At 44.0% G+C, this 22,867-nt stretch overlaps 1 protein-coding gene across 1 annotated transcript in view; it reads right to left on the minus strand.

Annotated features, from left to right (window-relative positions):
* LOC126162937 (guanylate cyclase 32E) overlaps positions 1–22,867 on the minus strand; it is a 935,168-nt gene that overhangs the window by 389,403 nt on the left and 522,898 nt on the right. The gene's annotated exons all lie outside the window — the stretch shown is intronic.

Genomic DNA, 22,867 nt, shown 5'->3' on the forward strand with positions numbered 1-22,867 from the left:
CAAAGTCCACGTAATAGCTCATCCCAAAGGTTAGTTTACTCATGTTCGAAGGGGCGATATATAGTGGTCGGCCGGAGTGGCCGTGCGGTTCTAGGCGCTACAGTCTGGAGCCGAGCGACCGCTACGGTCGCAGATTCGAATCCTGCCTCGGGCATGGATGTGTGTGATGTCCTTAGGTTAGTTAGGTTTAATTAGTTCTAAGTTCTAGGCGTCTGATGACCTCAGAAGTTAAGTCGCATAGTGCTCAGAGCCATTTGAATCATTTGATATGTAGTGATTACTTAGGAGAAAAAGAACTTCGTAGCCGAGATAGATATGAAAAAAAGGAAAATAAGCCTTTTGTAAATAACCGGTTTCGATAAAACTAAGTTACCATCTTCAGATCTGTAATAAAGTTACAAGATGTACTACAAACTGTCACACAGACAACGCAACGATAACCCATAGAAGAACCGAAAGACAACACACCTTCCTAAAGCTTATTACTAACATCTTGTGCCAGCTACACACAAAATTTCTCCATTGAATTTCCAGATACGTAAAACATGGAATGTGTGGAATGGAATGACCATGAGAGCAGTTGTTTTTTAATTTTTGTGATAATGATTTTATATCAGGTGGTCTGCCTCACGTATCTTTATATCCAAATGGTTTATATATGTTAATCTACATTCAGATCCGATGATGGCACCTTTAGTATGTTGAAACCGGTTATACAGTAAACAGTATTTCAGCGATCTTGGCTTTTGAATTATTTCTACAACAGTGTGATATTCCCATTACGTACTGCATTACGTCCCATTACGTGTTCACTGCAAAATAGATTGAAGTGTCGGGAAGTCTTTTCTGAAAGTATTTGTATGGAACTGAAAGATTGACGAAAATGTAAATGGGTAGATCACATAACTAATGAGGAGGTATTGAATAGAATTGGGGAGGAGTTTGTGGCACAACTTGACAAGAAGAAGGTATCGGTTGGTAGGAGACGTTCTGAGGCATCAAGGGATCACCAATTTAGTACTGGAGGGCAGGGTGGAGGGTAAAAATCGTAGAGGGAGACCAAGAGATGAATACACTAAGCAGATTCAGAAGGATGTAGGTTGCAGTAAGTATTGGGAGACGAAGAAGCTTGCACAGGATAGAGTAGCAAGGAGAGCTGCATCAAATCATAACAACAACAACACGGTAGAAAGCAATACGCTTCCTTCTGCTACTGCTGTTGTAGCCCTACTTCGAACACTGCTTTGATGTTGCTCTCCATGCTAGTCCTTCTTGTTCAGTATTCATCATCTATGCATAACGCTTTCAACCTTTGAAGAACCTCTCTCCACAGTTTATGCCAAAAACTCTCCACTGACGTACACACACACACACACACACACACACACACACACACCACACACACACACACACACACACCACACACACACACACACACACACACACACACACACACAGCCCTAAACGTTTATTTTGAAATCAGTGCTGAACAGTACTGAAAAGTGTCAAGTAGCCCATATGCAGGGTGAGTCAGCTGCCCCTAACGATGGGTATTATGCAACGCACAATGCCTTCAAATACGATGTTCAAGGTTTTAATCTTCTCTCACTCACTATATACAAATTATTAGTCCTACAGAAAAAATGAACACTACCTTTTTGTAGGAAATTTAGTGTTATTAAATTTTATACTGGAACATGTTTCCGCCAGAAGCTGTAGTTTTCGAATTATTCAATAAAAATGTACAAAAGTGACCTTCAATTTTTTTAATATTTCCAGCTATAACGATCTCAGTGCAAAATTTAACTGTATTTAATTTCCTACAACAAGGTCCCAGTCATTTGTTTCTCTAGGACTAGCAGCTTGTGCTTTGCGAGCGAGAGAATATGAAAACCTCAGGTGTAGTTTTTGAAGCCATAGAGGGTTGCATAAAATCCTTCGGGAAGGGCAGTTGGATCATCATGTATGAACACCGCGATATGCGTCGCCATCAAAGAGATGTCTTTCCTTCAATTCTCTTGTCAGCAGGCCATTATTTGAAACAACAATATTACCCTAGCAAACGTAGATGCAAATAATTAAAAAGGGTTATTCTCTGCTACAGAAGACGAGTATACGATTATAATGGTCGATAATGATATATCTAGCCTTTTCCAGTGGTTTTAATCACGCGTTACGCGGCATTCCATTTCCTTTTCACTAGTTACAAATTTACAGGCTAATTAAAAGCCATTGCCAATGTGAAATACTGGTACATTAATAACCGATGTATTGTGTTGTACAGGTGCAACATGCCAGTTTGTATGATGGAGTTCCATGCCTGTTGCGCTTGGTCGCCGATAAGGGACAGCTAATGCTGATTGTGGATGATCCTGGAGTTGTCGTCCGATGATGTCCTATATATGCTGCACGGGCGACAGATCTGATGATTGAGCAGGTCAAGGCAACATGTTGGCACTCTACAAAGGATGTTGGGTTACAACATCGGTATGTAGACGAGCGTTCTCGCCGGCCGTTGTGGCCGAGTGGTTCTAGGAGTTTCAGTCCGGAACCGCGCTGCTGCTACGGTCGCAGGTTCAAATCCTGCCTCGGGCATGGATGTGTGTGATGTGCTTAGGTTAGTTACGTTCAAATAGTTCTAAGTTCTAGGGGTCTGATGACCTCAGATGTTAAGTCCCATAGTGCTTCGAGCGAGTTGAACCATTTGAACGAGGGTTATCTTGTTGGAAAACACCCCCTGAAATGTTGTTGTTCATGAATGGGGGCACAACTGGTCGCATTATCAGAGTTGCGTACAATTATGCAGTCAGGGTGCGTGAGATAGCCACTAGAGTGCTCCTCTTGTCATACTAAATCGCACGGCGCACCATAACTCCAGCGTAGAACTAGTAAATCTAGCACGCACGCAGGTTGATTGTAGGCTTTCAACTAGCCTGTTTCTAACCATCAAAGAGCCATCATTGGCACCGAGGGAGAACCAGCTGTCATCAGTAAACACAACAGACTCCCATACTGTCCTCCAATGACTTCTCACTTGACAGAACTGACGTCGCAAATGGCGAAGTTTGGGGTCAGTGAAATGCACGCTACAGGGCGTCCATTAAGTAACCGGTTTACAATTGTTCATTGTGTCACTGCGGTGCCCACTGCTGCTCCAATTCCTGCTGAAGATGCAGTACTATGTGCCAGAACCGTACCCCAAACACGATGGTCTTCCCTCTCGATAGTGTCGCGTGGCCATCCGGAACCCAATCTTCTTGCGACCGTACATTATCATGACCACCGCTGCCATCTACATCTACATCTACATCCATACTCCGCAAGCCACCTGACGGTGTGTGGCGGAGGGTACCTTGAGTACCTCTATCGGTTCTCCCTTCTATTCCAGTCTCGTATTGTTCGTGGAAAGAAGGATTGTCGGTATGCCTCTGTGTGGGCTCTAATCACTCTGATTTTATCCTCATGGTCACTTCGCGAGATATACGTAGGAGGGAGCTATATACTGCTTGACTCTTCGGAAAAGGTATGTTCTCGAAACTTTCACAAAAGCCCGTACCGAGCTACTGAGCGTCTCTCCTGCAGAGTCTTCCACTGGAGTTTATCTATCATCTCCGTAACGCTTTCGCGATTACTAAATGATCCTGTAACGAAGCGCCCTGCTCTCCGTTGGATTTTCTCTATATCTTCTATCAACTCTATCTGGTACGGATCCCACACTGCTGAGCAGTATTCAAGCAGTGGGCGAACAAGCGTACTGTAACCTACTTCCTTTGTTTTCGGATTGCATTTCCTTAGGATTCTTCCAATGAATCTCAGTCTGGCATCTGCTTTACCGACGATCAACATTATATGATCATTCCATTTTAAATCACTCCTAATGCGTACTCCCACATAATTTATGGTATTAACTGCTTCCAGTTGCTGACCTGCTATTTTGTAGCTAAATGATAAAGGATCTATCTTTCTGTGTATTCGCAGCACATTACACTTGTCTACATTGAGATTCAATTGCCATTCCCTGCACCATGCGTCAATTCGCTGCAGATAATCCTGCATTTCAGTACAATTTTCCATTGTTACAACCTCCCGATACACCGCAGCATCATCTGCAAAAAGCCTGAGTGAACTTCCGATGTCATCCACCAGGTCATTTATGTACACTCCTGGAAATTGAAATAAGAACACCGTGAATTCATTGTCCCAGGAAGGGGAAACTTTATTGACACATTCCTGGGGTCAGATACATCACATGATCACACTGACAGAACCACAGGCACATAGACACAGGCAACAGAGCATGCACAATGTCGGCACTAGTACAGTGTATATCCACCTTTCGCAGCAATGCAGGCTGCTATTCGCCCATGGAGACGATCGTAGAGATGCTGGATGTAGTCCTGTGGAACTGCTTGCCATGCCATTTCCACCTGGCGCCTCAGTTGGACCAGCGTTCGTGCTGGACGTGCAGATCGCGTGAGACGACGCTTCATCCAGTCCCAAACATGCTCAATGGGGGACAGATCCGGAGATCTTGCTGGCCAGGGTAGTTGACTTACACCTTCTAGAGCACGTTGGGTGGCACGGGATACATGCGGACGTGCATTGTCCTGTTGGAACAGCAAGTTCCCTTGCCGGTCTAGGAATGGTAGAACGATGGGTTCGATGACGATTTGGATGTACCGTGCACTATTCAGTGTCCCCTCGACGATCACCAGTGGTGTACGGCCAGTGTAGGAGATCGCTCCCCACACCATGATGCCGGGTGTTGGCCCTGTGTGCCTCGGTCGTATGCAGTCCTGATTGTGGCGCTCACCTGCACGGCGCCAAACACGCATACGACCATCATTGGCACCAAGGCAGAAGCGACTCTCATCGCTGAAGACGACACGTCTCCATTCGTCCCTCCATTCACGCCTGTCGCGACACCACTGGAGGCGGGCTGCACGATGTTGGGGCGTGAGCGGAAGACGGCCTAACGGTGTGCGGGACCGTAGCCCAGCTTCATGGAGACGGTTGCGAATGGTCCTCGCCGATACCCCAGGAGCAACAGTGTCCCTAATTTGCTGGGAAGTGGCGGTGCGGTCCCCTACGGCACTGCGTAGGATCCTACGGTCTTGGCGTGCATCCGTGCGTCGCTGCGGTCCGGTCCCAGGTCGACGGGCACGTGCACCTTCCGCCGACCACTGGCGACAACATCGATGTACTGTGGAGACCTCACGCCCCACGTGTTGAGCAATTCGGCGGTACGTCCACCCGGCCTCCCGCATGCCCACTATACGCCCTCGCTCAAAGTCCGTCAACTGCACATACGGTTCACGTCCACGCTGTCCCGGCATGCTACCAGTGTTAAAGACTGCGATGGAGCTCCGTATGCCACGGCAAACTGGCTGACACTGACGGCGGCGGTGCACAAATGCTGCGCAGCTAGCGCCATTCGACGGCCAACACCGCGGTTCCTGGTGTGTCCGCTGTGCTGTGCGTGTGATCATTGCTTGTACAGCCCTCTCGCAGTGTCCGGAGCAAGTATGGTGGGTCTGACACACCGGTGTCAATGTGTTCTTTTTTCCATTTCCAGGAGTGTATATTGTGAATAGCAACGGTCCTATGACACTCCCCTGCGGCACACCTGAAATCACTCTTACTTCGGAAGACTTCTCTCCTTTGAGAATGACATGTTGCGTCCTGTTATCTAGGAACTCCTCAATCCGATCACACAATTGGTCTGATAGTCCATATGCTCTTACTCTGTTCATTAAACGACTATGGGGAACTGTATCGAACGCCTTGCGGAAGTCAAGAAACACGGCATCTACCTGTGAACCCGTGTCTATGGCCCTCTGAGTCTCGTGGACGAATAGCGCGAGCTGGGTTTCACATGACCGTCATTTTCGAAACCCATGCTGATTCCTACAGAGTAGATTTCTAGTCTCCAGAAAAGTCATTATACTCGAACACAATCTACATTTCTGCCAAGTATGTCTTCAGTATCGTGGAAAGAGCTTCCAGCTATTTGTAGACCTACTACAAGACCTTGTTCAAACTCAGTGAGGTGTTTACAATGTCTTCTTTGTCATCTTGAAGGCACTATTCACTAAAATCAACTCACCACGTCCAATATCAAAGGTAACGAACGCTAAGGACCGTTACAGCTTGTATTTAAAGCAAACTCGATTTGCATTATCATAGTGGCGCTAGGAGTTTCACTCTTACGCGACTGGTGCGAAATTTGAACAGACATTATCTTTGAGATGTTTAAACACGCCCTGCAACTTTCGTTTATTTGGCACAACTAATGCTATTTTTTTTCTGTCAGTGTGATTCGATAAGCATCAGCTGAAAAAGTAGAGGAACATGTCAATTGTAAATCGTTTCGAGCAATTAAACTGGTGTAGTTAAGTAGAAATGCAATGTTCATAACAGGAAAAGTAATGTGTGATGGTTCTGTTAAAATACTGGCAACTGTAAAGCGTTGAGAAGTTAGGATTGGATGCAAACGAAAAACACTCGGAAAGCGCAGTTATTTCGTGTCCGTACCCTGTTATTCCCATACTGTTTGTCCCCGACTAAAAAAAAGGGCACGCCGGGGTGGCAGGTCAGTGCCTATTACTGGCGCACAATGGCACTGCCGCCGCGGTCGCTCTGCGGTCTTCAATCAGCGAGTCCCGGAATGCGCCGGCGGCGGCCGAGCAAATGATGTGGGCAGCCGGCTCGCGCTCTCCGATCGCTGCCAAATGTCGCCCACGGCTCGTCTGCTGTTAGGCGAGCCGTTTCGCGTGACGTGCGACGTCGTTCCACTGTGTTTATTGTGTTAGCGGTGCTCTGGCGCTCGATGCCTGCCGTAAACAAGAAGCTCGCGAGAGGGAACCACATGGGGCTCTATTGTAGCAGCCCCTGTTGCCTCTGCGTCCCTTCAATGGTTGCGCCATCCGCGTCGGTACTTCCAAGTAACAAAACCTTTTAAGGGGCTCCGGAACGCCCTATACTTGCAATGTTAAAATAACGCTTATAAATTACATCTTTCCTCACAAAGTATTTGAGGAAGGAAGTTGAACTTTTTACAGATTATTTATTGGAATATGGGCTACAACTTAACACAGGGATTTTACAAAATTTTAGTTCAGTTATTAAAGATGATTTTTTTTCAATTGTAATGAAAATTCACAACATTTTTTTGCAATTTTTTATTTATATATTCAAAAATATACAGTTGTTTTGGAAAAAGGCTGTGTTAAATTATGCAGAAGGTACTGTGTAACATTTACTGAAAGTTTGAAACAAATATGTTTGGAAGATCCTTAGAAAACATGTAATTAGTATGAGAAAATAAAAGTTTTGGGAATCGAGTGACAAAGATTGGATTAACTTTTTAGTGCATTCCAGGTCCATAGGATGGATTATCTTCATCCTCTGCAAACTCCTCCTCCAGCTTCCTCTCGTTCCTCCTCCTGTTTACTCTTGCTTGTATTTCTAGACTCTTTACAGCCCTGTCTGCAGCCCGAAGGCGTTCCTTGTCTAAAGCAAGCATCGCTCGTACCATGTTAGAATGTTATTATTAACAGTAATAACACATACCTTTGGCTTTCCAACATTTCTCCTTTTCTTAAAAGCCTTCAGAGGATTTCTAATAACTTTACTTTTACTCATTATTATACTTCAACAAAACAGAAACTCAAGAAACAGAATTAATTACGAATATTTTCGAGATAACGACAGAGTAAATAAACATGAAACAATCGACAATCACACCAGCGATATATATTGAACCATCACAGGTTAGCCACAACACATACTTTATCTCACATCACTAAAATGTACCTGATGAACACGGACGTTAATAATTACACCATTTGACAGCAGTTTAACAGCGCCACAGTGGGTCACGCCCATGTAGAACACATTTCAAAAAAAATTTAAAAATAGTTCTAGTCTTCGGAATTGAATAAATTATATATCTATTAAAAGGTAATAGTCTGCAGATTCAGATAACGCAAAAAAGTAAAAATTGAACTTTTCATGATTTTGAGCCTTTCCGGAGCCCCTTAACCCTGGCGGTACCAAGGTGGTTCGGGGCGGGGGGGGGGGGGGAGGGAAGGGTTTCTTTCAGCCCACCTTTTGAAAACATTATATCTAGTCAGTTATTTTATATTTCAAAAGTTTGAAAAAAAAGTGTTTATTATTTTTAATGAATTCTTCCACCACATTTCATAAATATCTTAAATTTTTCGGAAACGGCCTTGCCGCAGTGGATACACCGGTTACCGTGAGATCACCGAAGTTAAGTGCTGTCGGGCGTGGTCGCCTCTTGGACGGGTGACCATTCAGGCCGCAATGCGCTGTTGCCATTTTTCGGGGTGCACTCAGCCTCTTGATGCCAATTGAGGAGCTACTCGACCGAATAGTAGCGGCTTCGGTCAAGAATACCATCATAACGACCGGGAGTGCGGTGTGCTGACGCCACACCCCTCCTATCCGCATCCACTGAGGATGGCACGGCGGGGGATGGTCCCGGTAGGTCACTCGTGGCCTGAAGACGGAGTGCTTTAAATTTTTCGGTTAAACTTAATCCAAAAATCTAATTTGTGAAGTCGTTGCCTCGGCGTATGTCATAATCAATGTTGTCAGGTACAGGACCTTATTTGCTCAACAGTATCTCTATAAAATGTAAATTGTGAGCATTAGTCAACAACAATTAACGAAATTAACTTCTAAATTTTATTGTGGTGGGTATATAGTGCCCTTCCCTGCCACCTCCAGCGTTGATAGTAAATGTTTCTGAAAGTGCGTTGATATCGCTAAGAGTATAAGAATGGACTAAAAGATATTTTCAGGTTCTGAACCCTATTTACACACACCACACATCAGTATGTCTTTAAAAAGTGTGTTGTTATCACAGGTCAACAATGAACAGCTGGTTTTTTTCCCCTGACTCTTGGAAATACGCGTTATGGAAAATGTGCTGGTACGGATAGGATTAACCGTCAGGGAAGCGCGTCTTGAAGTAAGTTACGTCATGCTGTTTTACGCGTGTTCCCGCTCGAGCCGATATCTGAAATTGTGCTCAGTTACATATAACGACTAATAAGATGGAAGATCAATAGAGATGGAAGAACAATACAGATGGCTTAATTCAACTCTGAAACCAGTCCCCCTCACTACACCAACGCCTTACTCCTTAAATGATCTGTGTCCCGTGTATGAAACGTGATTTCCTCTGAACTGGGTGTCGTACAATGATATAATTTCTCAGCTACACTCAGTAGAATGTGTGGATACAGTCTGTAAAACGTGTGCGAACAGAGTTTCTAGTAAAGAGTAAGAAATCAAGACATAATACCTGGTGGTTCATAACTTTCTGAACAGCATGGCGGCGAGCTGGTATGACATGGGCATAGATAAAGTGCCACAGCGTCCACAAAAATGCATCGACAGAAATTGTGATTATGTAGAAATATGACTAAATGATCTAGCTGTAAACTGATTTAAACCATTGTAGAAATAAACAGGTCTATGTACTTATAAAAAAATAGGAGACCTTACTTTTGCGATTACCCTCGTATGTCTGATGTGGAAAGTTCTGCTTACGTTATCATACTTAAACATATCTTATACCTGCGTGACACAAAGTGCACGTCTATAAAATATCGTTGCCACGTAGATCACATCATGCCGCGTAATAGAGGTACCGCAATTGAGAAGATATACCAGGTGTTACAGGTGAATGTGTAGATATTGTAATCATTGATAACTTAATATGTATCCACTTTAGTGTGTTAGCTGTTTTCTCTCTGTCCCTAACAGTCTTGCCGCAAACACATCAAGAAATTTTCTACCTTATTTTTTATGCACGTTTGCCGGCCGCGGTGGTCTAGCGGTTCTGGCGCTGCAGTCCGGAACCGCGGGACTACTACGGTCGCAGGTTCGAATCCTGCCTCGGGCGTGGGTGAGTGTGATGTCCATAGGTTAGTTAGGTTTAAGTAGTTCTAAGTTCTAGGGGACTTACGACCTAAGATGTTGAGTCCCATAGTGCTCAGAGCCATTTGAACCATTTTTTTTAATGCACGTTTGTAATTGCGCGACTGAATAGAGTACACCTGTCAGTATACAGATACCATTTATTGTCCACACATCTATACTTCATAAATCGACCTTCTGCCCAGGGGAAATAAGCATTAATGGCTTGCTCTTACCACATGTACCTGGAGACGCTAACCATCCAAAAAATGTAGTAATCCTAATAGCTATAAATAGTATGCAAATGAAGTAAACACTGGATTAATATTCTTCAGTGCACTGTCCTCAGTCTTCAGGAAAAATATCAGCACTTGTACCTGCAACACCTTGTATATTACGGACATACATTAACATCATACTGAAAGGTGTAACTACAATTGTGACATTTTTTAATGTAGATATGACGTACATCTAAGTGTGACGACATAAACTGAACTGCGCACGCCGCACTGTATCATTAAATACTGTATACAAATACATACGTAGTTGCTATATGAACCATTTTATCACTGATTCCTTTATTGTTCACATTCTACACATACACTCAAAACAAATTTTGTTCCCTGTAATACGGGCTCGTGAAAACCGGCACAGCCTGAAGTTAATCACCCAATGAATAAGCAGCAGTTCTGGCGTTAAACATTCAAACGTGCCTTTTCTTCTGTGTATGGAATTATTGCCAGCAAAATGTACAACGTATGGTGAATAATTTTATTTTTATCTTCCTCTACCAACATTTGATAGCTTTGATAGCCTTGTCTGTCCGTGAGTGGCGTACTGTGGTACCATCTTTGGAGTGGCCTCTAGTATTTCCGGGTTGTCGTGTGTCCGTGGAGTTGAGTTGGGACGGAGCAGCAGAGAGGTCCGGACAGCCAGTACTCGCCCGAACGCTGGCGACACACGTGCACTGTCAGACGGAAGGATATGGTCGCGAGATGGCACGACCACGTCAAGGAGCGGATTCAGCGAGTTTTAGTTGACTGGGCCGTGATACTCAAGTAGTGCAACTTTCACCTGTGTGTGTGTCTGTGTGCGTGTGTGTGTGTGTGTGTGTGTGTGTGTGTGTGTGTGTGTGTGTGTGTGTGTGTGCGTGTGTGTTCGCGCGTCGGAGTGCCCTTATGGCAATAAGTTGTCAGTCGGCGATTTATACTGGAATCTTTCCCGTGCCTGACTTGAGTGGGGACGACCGTTGGTTGGTCGTTCGGTCGTTCGTCGCTGCGGACGACGTGCATTTGGTCTTCCGACAGCATCTGGCTTCTCTGTGTTTGGTTCAAATGGCTCTAAGCACTATGGGACTTAACATCTGAGGTCATCAGCTCCCTTAGACTTAGAACTACTTAATTCTCACTGTACAAAAATTTCCGACTACAGGAAGTTTTCCTGATGTTCATCCTTTTTCCACCTCTATTGACTGGTCTCTTGTGCCACCAGCATACTTGGCTACTTCTGTGACGTTATTAATTGAAACGTGCCCACGAGGTTAATGAACGAAAAACGAATTTTGTAAACGTTAGGATAAAACTCACTACATCAACTATTACATCCAGAGTTAACCCTCACAAGACCAGTAATTTCATAGTCAGAAGCCCTGACGAATACAAAGATTGAATTATTTATTTTATGGTGCTGAAATTCACAACGTTACTCTGCAAAATTTACACAAATGTCGATTTTACACTTAATAAGTGCTCGACTAAGTCGTTGGCGTAATAAGGGTAGTCCGTGAAGAGGAACAGAGGTCTACTATGGGAAATAATGCACGCAGTCGCAAATATTTGAACAGCAGTGGGGAGGGTGTTATGAACAACATACTGAAAGTTCTGTCCCGTGGCGGTTAAGTGTGCGAATGGGCGGTGGGTTTGCAGGTCACTTTTGTATTTTTTTTTCTTGTATAATTCGAAAACTCTGCCCTATAGCGAAATTCTCTTCCAGTAGAAAATTTAACTGCATCAAATTTCCTGCAGAAAGGTCCTGTTCATTTTTCTTTAAGACTAACAGTTAGCACATAGCGAGAGAGAGAATATGAAAATCTCGCACATGGTTTGAGAAAGCCAGAAATAACATTGCAGGTTGCATAAAACAAGAACGGTAGGTGCAGCTGATTCACCCTGTATACCCATTTGCTAACTGCCTGAAGCTATACTGAATGAAGCCTAAGTTCACTATACAAAAATACATGCACTGATGACCCACAACATCTGCTAAACAGTGTGTTGGTCCGCCACCGGAATGCCGTAAGGCAGTAATTCAGCGTGGCATGGATTAAACAAATCTGTGATAGATTTTCGAAGACATATGACACCAGATGTCACACACATCACGCAATTCCTGTAAATCATGTACCCGTGGATTTTGGACACAGATCTGGCGGCCGACAGCATGTCAGATGCGTTCCATTGCCTTCAGCTCAGGAGAGTCTATTGGACAACAAGACATCGACAGGATTTCACTACCATGTTCCTCAAACCAAAGTCACATGCCTCTGGCCTTGTGACACATCCCGCTGGAACATTCCTTCGCCATTGGGGACAGTATGAAGTGTGAACGAAAACAGGTGACCCACAATAAGTTGATGTAGCACACAGCTGCCATGGTGCAATCATTTACTGTCACAAGTCCGACTGAAGCCCAGGTGAATGACCGCCGTGCCATAATACTGTACACAACGGCCTGCGTCCGTTGAGCGGTGCGTGTTTGGAGAAGCAGTTCGCCTGGATGACGTTGCATCGGGTGTATCTGGGCCTGGTCTGAAACGGAACGTGATTCCCCGACCACGTGACACGTTTCCAGTGATCCATGATCCAATCTCGAAGGTACCGTGCTCACTGCACTCGTTGTTGACGATACTGTTGGGTCAAGGTGGGAGAACTAAGGGGTAGTCAGGTGCGGAGTCCCATGTTCAACAGCGTGCGCTGAATGGTGCGCTCCGAAGTACAGGGCTATTACAAATGATTGAAGCGATTTCATAAATTCACTGTAGCTCCATTTATTGACATTTGGTCACGACACACTACAGATACGTAGAAAAACTCATGAAGTTTTGTTCGGCTGAAGCCGCACTTCAGGTTTCTGCCGTCAGAGCGCTCGATGATGATGATGATGATGTTTGGTTTGTGGGGCGCTCAACTGCGTGGTTATCAGCGCCCGTACAATTTCCCAACCTTTGCTCAGTCCAATTTCGCCACTTTCCTGGATGATGATGAAATGATAAGGACAACACAGACACCCAGTCATCTCGAGGCAGGTGAAAATCCCTGACCCCGCCGGGAATCGAACCCGGGACCCCGTGCTCGGGAAGCGAGAACGCTACCGTGAAGAGCGCTCGAGAGCGCAGTGAGACAAAATGGAGACAGGAGCCGAGAAAGCGTATGTCGTGCTTGAAATGCACTCACATCAGTCAGTCATAACAGTGCAACGACATTTCAGGACGAAGTTCTACAAAGATCCACCAACTGCTAACTCCATTCGGCGATAGTATGCGCAGTTTAAAGCTTCTGGATGCCTCTGTAAGGGCAAATCAACGGGTCAGCCTGCAGTGAGCGAAGAAACGGTTGAACGCGTGCGGGCAAGTTTCACGCGTAGCCGGCGGAAAATTGGCTCATGCCAGAACTGAAGACCGACAGCGCCGACTTCGTCTTTCAACAGGATGGTGCTCCACCGCACTTCCATCATGATGTTCGGCATTTCTTAAACAGGAGATTGGAAAACCGATGGACCGGTCGTGGTGGAGATCATGATCAGCAATTCATGTCATGGCCTCCACGCTCTCCCGACTTAACCCCATGCGATTTCTTTGTGTGGGGTTATGTGAAAGATTCAGTGTTTAAACCTCCTCTACCAAGAAACGTGCCAGAACTGCGATCTCGCATCAACGATGCTTTCGAACTCATTGATGGGGACATGCTGCGCCGAGTGTGGGAGGAACTTGATTATCGGCTTGATGTCTGCCGAATCACTAAAGGGGCACATATCGAACATTTGTGAATGCCTAAAAAAACTTTTTGAGTTTTTGTATGTGTGTGCAAAACATTGTGAAAATATCTCAAATAATAAAGTTATTGTAGAGCTGTGAAATCGCTTCAATCATTTGTAATAACCCTGTATTTGTGCCCGCACCAGCTTTCTATTCTGTCGTCAGAAATGACTCGGATTGCCGCGTATTCTACTTTGCACAGCGGTCAAACCTCCGACGTTCGCTTTCTGCGATGAGGCGTGGACGTCCTACACGTCGCTGTTTTCTCGTAGTTTCATCGTGTGAGCCGTGCCGGTCGCGTCACGTTCTCCAGTGTGCTCATCTTCGACGAAAAGGCCGTGAGCCACGGCCTGACGTGCCACGCCAGCGGAAGTGCCGGCCGAGGAGTAGAGACGGAAGCAGGTTGCAGTTCTACTCTTCGTTAGCTTGAGTATCCTCATGTTCTGTGTCTGCGGTTTGTTACCGTAGTCTTTTCTGGCGCATGCTGGGCGTGCTTACCGTGGAGGTTAGTACCGTACGATTTCGACGGATCCGAGCGGGGTCGGCTCGACGGAGTGAGCCGTCTGATGTTTATCGTCGTGTGTTTCTGTAGTGTAAACAGCGGTCAGCAGGAATTCCTACCACTGTGGGAAAGCGGCCGTCACTCCGATGTCAGTCTGTGTTCTCTAGCAGCTTGTCGGACGTTTATTACGGGTGAGAACGTTTTGGAACCTTCCTTGGTGTTAACTGCGTTGGAACGCGCGTTGCAGCCTTCCTGCAAGAACATTTTGTCTGTGACCAATTCCTGGGGCTTTAATCGACTCTACTACGCATTCTGCTCCTCGTGCTGTTGACTGTCGCAAATTCTGCTACCTGGAACTCGACATGAGGGGTTTCAAATCCTCAAGAATTTGTATAGTGCAGCTCATTCTTTCGTAAAGGGTTCTTTTTTGATGCAGCCCGCCAGAATTTCTTTTCTGTATCAGCCTCTTCATTTCACAATCAGAGTAGCAGTTATCTGCTAGACGTATTTCATCCTCTGTCTCCCTCTGCAGTTTTTACCCTTTACAACTCCCTCCTTTAGTATGAAGGTTATTTCTTAACGTCTTAACAGAACCGAGCGAGGTGGCGCAGTGGTTAGCACACAGGACTCGCATTTGGGAGGACGACGGTTCAGTCCCGCGTCGGGCGATCCTGGTTTAGATTTTCCGTGATTTCCCTAAATCGCTCCATGCAAATGTTGGGATGGTTCCTCCGAAAGGGCACGGCCGACTTCCTTCCCCGTCCTTTCCTAATCCGATGAGACCGATGACCTCGCTGTTTGGTCTCCCCCCCCCCCCCCCCCAAAAAAAAACAACCCGACCCAACTCGTAACAGAAGTGCTACCATCCCGTCTTCTTCTTCTCAGTGTTCCCCATATATTCCTCGCCGTTTATCCGCAGAACCTTCTCATTTCTGGCCTTATAAGTCAACCTAATTTTAAACATTTTTCTGTAGCACCACATTTAGAATGCATTGATTCTCTTCTCTTCCGGTTTCCCCACAGTCCATGACTCATGACTTACTACCCTGTAGTGCTGTAGTCCGTTTGCACATTCTCGGAAATTTATTCCTCAGATTAAGGCCTATGTTTGATGCTTATAGACTTCTCTTGGCTAGGAATGTCCTTTTTGCCAGTGCTAGTTGCTTTTTATGTCATCCATGCTCCGCCCGTCATGTCTTATTTTGCTGCCTACGTAGCAGAATTCCTTACCTTCGTCTTCCGTGATCTCCAATTCTGATGTTAAATTTTTCCATATATTATACTCATTAGACCGTTCATTCTATTGAGGAGATTCTGTATTTCTAGTTTCCCTAATTATACAGCCTTTTAATAGTTGTTCTCGTTTATAACTTGTGGGTTATAAATGATTTCTGTAATGCTCTGCTTACTTGTGCTTCGTAGCTAAGTGTGAATTGAGAATTTAATCTCTTAACTAGTGAGACTGAGCCTAGATACTCTGATCGCTTTTCTTGTGTCTCGGCGGGAGCCGTCACCCTTACTCGGTGCAGCAATTCCATGTACTGTGGGACTCGAGTGTTGTTAATACTACGAACCGAGCGTGCGTATCCAGTTTCTTGTTCACTGGTTTGACATGCACGACGTGTTCTGTTTTAGTCCACTTGTTAAGGAAATTGTTTCTTATTTAATTCAGAATGGGTATTTTATATGTTATCTGAGCGCCTGCGCGTTCGTTATTTGATTGTTGGCTTTAAAACCTTGTTTTAAATTAACTCATAGTGAGCACTACGTCCTGTGCGAGAGCATATGCGCTTACTAAAATTCTTTGGGTTTTTAATTAGTTTCTAGTATATAGGGTGAATCACCTAAAAATTCAACCGCAAATATTGAGGAAATGGAAAGAACTATTGATGTGCGTTTTCGCAGATTGAATTGATAGTTAGGGCCTCAAACTGATAGCGAATGAACATATTGCAATGACACTCAGAAAGCGTATTTTTTGTGCAAACATACGCTTTTTACCTGTTGGCAGTGACAGACTAAAAGTAGGCTAAATTAGGTTGTCAGTGTTGTTTTTTGCAGGTTTCTAGTGGGAGTCTTTACGAGGTATCTTGTGCAAAGTTTCCACTCCGATACTCGTTTGCGCCGTTCAACCTTCGTAGTTGATAGGTGCGATGTTGTTATATTTGCTTAAAATTTGTTTGTGTGTTCCTTGAGTGCATCGATGCTTGCTAGTCAGTCAGTGTGTAACAGTCCAAGCAGTCAAGCAGTAGGTCGTGAATAGGCTATGGAAAGAATGCACCTCGTCAACCACTTACGTGAAAGTGGTAGTGTGACATCTAGACAAAGTAACAGAAGGAAGCAAGTGTCGACAGAAGATGAGATATTAATGTATTTGCTGCTGTTCTAGTTGGTCCACACGTTAGATACCATGCAATCGCAAGAAGAATTGTCCTACGCATTCTCCTTTGACTTAGGTTCCATCCCTAACACATATCTCTCCATCAAGAGCTGCATGCAAGTGATTATGAGAACCGTGTGAAATTCTGTACACGGGCATTAACACATGATATTACAGATATATTATGACTTTTGTTTAGTGATGAAGCCAACTATGGTCAGGTCAAACAGCCGAAAGATACATTACTGGTCTGTTGACATTCCCCATTGGCTTCATCAGGTGGAACGTCAGCGTTCATAGTGGTAAACGTGTGGTGTGGGATAGTGAACCATCAGCTCATAGGCTCTTTCTTAATAGGCGGAACACCAAACACTCACAAGTATCGCAGCTTCGTAACAGACAACCTTCCATGGATGCTGGAAGACACTTTCTGAGTATTGGAGGAACCAATGGTACCAACACGATGGCTGTCCACCCGATAGTGCAAGACGCACTACAGCATATCTTCACGAAATGTTTCCAAAGCCTTGGATTGTACCCTGGCAGGCCCGTTACCCGGAATTGACGCTTGTAGGTTTTTTTCTTTGGGGAAAGCTCAAAGGCGCTGTGTACAAGGACATGCCAACTACACCTGATGATACGCAACGACGTATTACTACAACCTGCTCGGTCATCTCCATTGAAATGCTAGCGCGGGTGCAGCAGTCGTTCCATAACAGACTGGAAGCGTGTATTGCCGATGCCGCTGGTGATTTTGAACAAAGCCTGTGATGATTTCTTGTCTCGTTACTGGTCAGAATCCACTTACGTATTCTTTAGTGTGTGCTACCGCAGATATTGCACCAGTGTCGGTGTGGGAACATTTCAAAATAAGACATCTCGTAAACGACGCTCTCGAGAACCTGCAGCAAAAATATCTGACATTCTGATTTACTGTACTTTTAGTTTCTTAATGTCAATAGGCATGGTTACATTGGAAAAGAGTATGTTAGCACAAAGAATACACTTTCTAAGTATTATTACCATTAGTTTATTGGCTAACGGTACCAATCAAGTGTGTGAAGACATCAACACCACTTTGCGTCCCCGCAATATTCGCGGTGGAAGTGTTAATTATTCACGCTGTATATTCAGTTTACCTTTCTAAGCTTGTTGATCAATTTGAAGTTGACGTTCTATTTCCTGTCGAGCGCACGTGCGTTTACTAAATGCTTTGAAGCTTTTGGCATTAATTTCCAGTGCATATCTAATTTGCCTTCTGAACCTGGTTGTTAATTAGTTTAAATTGTATATCCTGCTTTCCGTTTGGACGCATGCACATTCGTTCAAATTATTTGGCGTTGATTAAATTGAAGAGTAAATTTAATTAGTATTAAAAAAACCTCCTGTGACTAATTAATTCATAGTGTGTAGTGTACTAACTTGGATCTATCTTTAATGATTTTACAGGGAAAATTATTCGGACCTTACCGATGGAGATATTTCTAATGTACTATTTCGAGGTTGTTTTAAATGTACTTTTAGAATGAGATGGTGTCTGAGTTCCTTGACCAGCATGACTTTTGAAGCGTCCAGATCAACCAATGGCGCCGGATTTTATATTTATTGACTTGGGTTTGAGCTGATGTTATTTATTTTACATCGTCGATTTTGTATTCTGTCAGAGAATTCTGACGGTGCGATAACTTGTATTTAAAATCATGTTATACCATGAATGGTGTTCAGTCCTTATTTTCCCAGTACTACCATTCCCAGCGCGACCAAACTGCTGGCCACGTTTCAACCGTTTTCCCTATACTTACAGAAAACAGATATCCAATGGCCGTAAACTTATCGTATAATTTACGGCTGTTGGATATCTATTTTCTGGAAGTCATCGACCAGCTGCAGTACCGTTCTCCAGTCCCATTCTCTCATTCATAAGATGGAATTACAAAAATTTTCCCCGGATGGTGCCGGCAGTAGCATGCGAGTGGCCGACCAGCTTCGTTATTTTCGAGAGGCTCTATCCAAGATGCCGAGGCAAAACCAGCTGCTCTTTCTGAAAGAAGCTTAAAACACGCTATACATATCCTCAATTGTAGCTCGTACTTCGCTAGAATGATTCTTCATTCGTCTCTGTTCCACGTATATACTTCCCTTACTGCCTCACGTATCCGCAAAGCCACCAAGCGACATTCTCATAGAGGGCAGTGGTTATAATGGCTTAGGCCTTGAGTGTAGCCGAGCGGTTCTAGGCGCTACAGTCTGGAACCGCACGACCGCTACGGTCACAGGTTCGAATCCTACCTCGGGCATGGATGTGTGTGATGTCCTTAGGTTAGTTAGGTTTAAGTCGTTCTAAGTTCTCGGGGACTGATGACCTCAGAAGTTAAGTCCCATAGTGCTCAGAACCATTTGAACCTTGAGTGTATAAACTTGGATGTTTGTTTCATTTGCGATTCTACAGGTTTACTTTTCTCCTTAAGTTAATATGGCTTTACCGCTGTGCAATTACTGTCAGACTAAACATCTGTATTCCCTCTTACCTGCATCATCTCCTACATTTTTATACTGATCGAGTCGCCAGCTAAATGTAATATCACATCTGTTACTGAACGGTTTCTATCAGATAATCAGCAGCCTTCGCTACCTCATCAGTCAAAGCTACTAATTCGTCTTCTCTTGCATTCCTTTTCGTATTTTAGTCGACATGTGCCTAATTTACTTTTTAAACTTTCAGCACCTGTGGTTCTATCAACTTATCTAGACCCCATCTTCTTAATTTTCTATGTTTATTTAATTTCATCTACATCTACATGGTTACACTGCAATTCACACTTAAGTGCCTGGCAGAGAGTTCATCGAACCATTTTCATACTACTTCTCTACCATTACACTCTCGATTGGCGCGTGGGAAAAAGAATACCTAAATCTTTCCGTTCGAGCTCTGATTTCTCTTATTTTATTATGATGATCATTTCTCCCTATTTAGGTGGGTATCAACAAAATATTTACGCATTCGGAAGAGAAAGTTGGTGATTGAAATTTCGTATATAGCTCTCGCCGCAAAGGAAACCGCCTTTGTTTCAGTGACTGCCACCCCAACTCGCGTATCATATCAGTGACACTCTCATCCCTACTGCGCGATGACACACGAAACGAGCTGCCCTTCTTTGCACTCTTTCGATGTCTTTCGTCAATCCTACCTGGTAAGGAACCCATAACGCGCAGCAATATTCCAGCAGAGGACGAACAAGTGTAATGTAGGCTGTATCTTTAGTGGGTTTGTCGCATCTTCTAAGTGTTCTGCCAACAAAGCGCAGTCTTTGTTTCGCCTTCCTCACAATATTATCTATGTGGTCTTTCCAGTTTAAATTGCTCGTAATTGTAATTCCTAGGTATTTAGTCGAATTGAGAGCCCCTAGATTTGTGCGGTTTATCGTATACCCAAAATTTATCGGATTTCTTTTAGTAGCCATGTGGATAACCTCGCACCTTTCTTTGTTTAGTGCTAGTGGCCACTTTTCGCACCATAGAGAAATTCTCTCTAGATCATTTTGTAATAGGAATTGATCGCCTGATGATTTTACTAGACGGTAAATTACAGCGTCATCTGCAAACAATTTAAGGGGGCTGCTCAGATTATCACCTAGATCATTTATATAGATCAGGAACAACAGAGGGCCTATGACACTACCTTGCGGAACGTTAGATGTCACTTCTGTTCTACTCGATGATTTACCGTCTATCACTACGAACTGTGACGTCTCTGAGAGGAAATCACGAATCCAAACTGAGACAATACTCCATATGAAAGCAATCTGATTAATAGTCGCTTGTGAGGAACGGTATCAAAAGCCTTCTGGAAATCTAGGAATATGGAATCGATCTGAGATCCCTTGTCGACAGCACTCGTTACTTCATGGGAATAAAGAGCTAGCTGTGTTACAGAAGAACGATATTTTCTGAATCCGTGTTGGTTTTGTATCAGTAAGTCATTTTCTTCAAGGTGATTCATAATGTTCGAGTAGAGTATACGCTCCAAAATCCTACTGCAAATTGAGGTCAGTGATATGGGTCTGTAATTCAATGGGTTACTCCTACTTTTTCTCTTGGATATTAGTGTGACCTGTGCTACTTTCCAGTCTTTAGGAACAGACCTTTCATCAAGTGAGCGGTTGTATATGATTGCTAAGAAAGGCACAATTGTGTCTGAATACTCCGAGAGGAAACTGATTGGTATACCATCTGGACCGGAAGACTTGCCTTTCTTAAGTGATTTGAGTTCTTTCACAACACCTGTGATATCTGTTTTTATGTCACTCATGCTAACAGCTGTTCTGGTTTCGAATTCTGGGATATTTACTTCGTCTTCTTTCGTGAAGGAATTACGGAAAACTGTATTTAGTAACTCCGCTTTAGAGGCACCATCGTCGGTAACATCTCCAGTGCTATCGCGCAATGACAGTACTGACTGTTTTTTCCACTGGTGTACTTTACATACGGCCAGAATCTCTTTGGGTTTTCTACCATTATTTGAGACAATATTTCATTGTGGAAACTACTAAAAGCATCTCGCATTGACGCCCGCACTAAATTTCAAGCTTCCGTGAAACTTAGCCAGTCTTGGGGATTTTACGTTCTTCTGAATTTGGCATGCTTTTTTCGTTGCTTCTGCAACAGTGTTCTGAATTGTTTTGTTTACCGTGGTGGATCAGTCCCGTCTCTTATTAACTTAAGCGGTATGAATCTATCTATTGCTGTCGATACTGTATCTTTGAATTTGAGCCATATCTTGTCTACACTTACATAATTAGCTTGGAAGGAATGGAGACTCTCGCTTAGGAAGGCATAAAGCGAATTTTTATCTGCTGTTTTAAATAGATATATTTTGCGTTTATTTTTAGTGGTTTTGATTGATATGGTTTTGAGGCTCGCTACAATGACCTTATGTTGACTAATCCCTCTATCCGTCATAACGCTCTCTATTAGATCAGGATTAATGGTTCAAATGGCTCTGAGCACTATGGGACTTAACATCCATGGTCATCAGTCCCCTAGAACTTAGAACTACTTAAACCTAACTAACCTAAGGACAGCACACAACACCCACAGAGAAAATCCCTGACCCCGCCGGGAATCGAACCCGGGAACCCGGGCGTGGGAAGCGAGAACGCTACCGCACGACCACGAGATGCGGGCAGATCAGGATTATTTGTGGCTAAGAGGTCAAGTGTGTTTTCGCAACCATTTACAATTCGTGTGGGATCATGAACTAATTGTTCAAAGTAATTCTCAGAGAAAGCATTTAGTACAATTTCGGAAAATGTTTTCTGTCTACCACCGGCTTTGAACATGTATTTTCGCCAACAAATCGAAGGTAGATTGAAGACTCCACCAATTATAATGTATGAGTGGGGTACTTATTTCTAATGAGATTCAAGTTTTCTTTGAAGCGTTCAGCTATTATACCATCTGAGTTGGGGGGCGGTAGAAGGAGCCAATTATTATTTTGGTACGGCTGTTGAGTATAACCTCTACCCATAGTAATTCGCAGGAACTATTTCAAATTCACTACGAGATAAACTGCTAGCAACAGACACAAACACACCAACACCTACTTTATTTAATCTATCCTTTATGAACACGGTTTGCGCCTCTGTAAAAATTTCGGCAGAATTTATCTCCGGTTTTAGCCAGCTTTCTGTTCCTATAACGATTTCAGCTCCAGTGCTTTCTGTCAGCGCTTGAAGCTCTGGTATTTTTCCAACACAGCTACGACAATTTACAACTACAATAGCGACTGTTGCTTGTTCGATTCTTGTCGTTTCTTTGCCCTGTGCCCTTGGAGACTGGAGCCCTTTTTAATCTTTCCCGAGACTGTCTAACTTAAAAAACTGCCCAGTTCACGCCACACAGCTCCTGCCACCCGTGTAGCCGCCTCCTGTGTGTAGTGGACACCTGACCTATTTAGCGGAACCCGAAACCCCACCACCCTATGGCGCAAGTGGAGGAATCT

Source organism: Schistocerca cancellata, chromosome 1, assembly GCF_023864275.1.
Source record: "Schistocerca cancellata isolate TAMUIC-IGC-003103 chromosome 1, iqSchCanc2.1, whole genome shotgun sequence".
In the NCBI taxonomy this organism is placed as follows: Eukaryota; Metazoa; Arthropoda; class Insecta; order Orthoptera; family Acrididae; genus Schistocerca; species Schistocerca cancellata.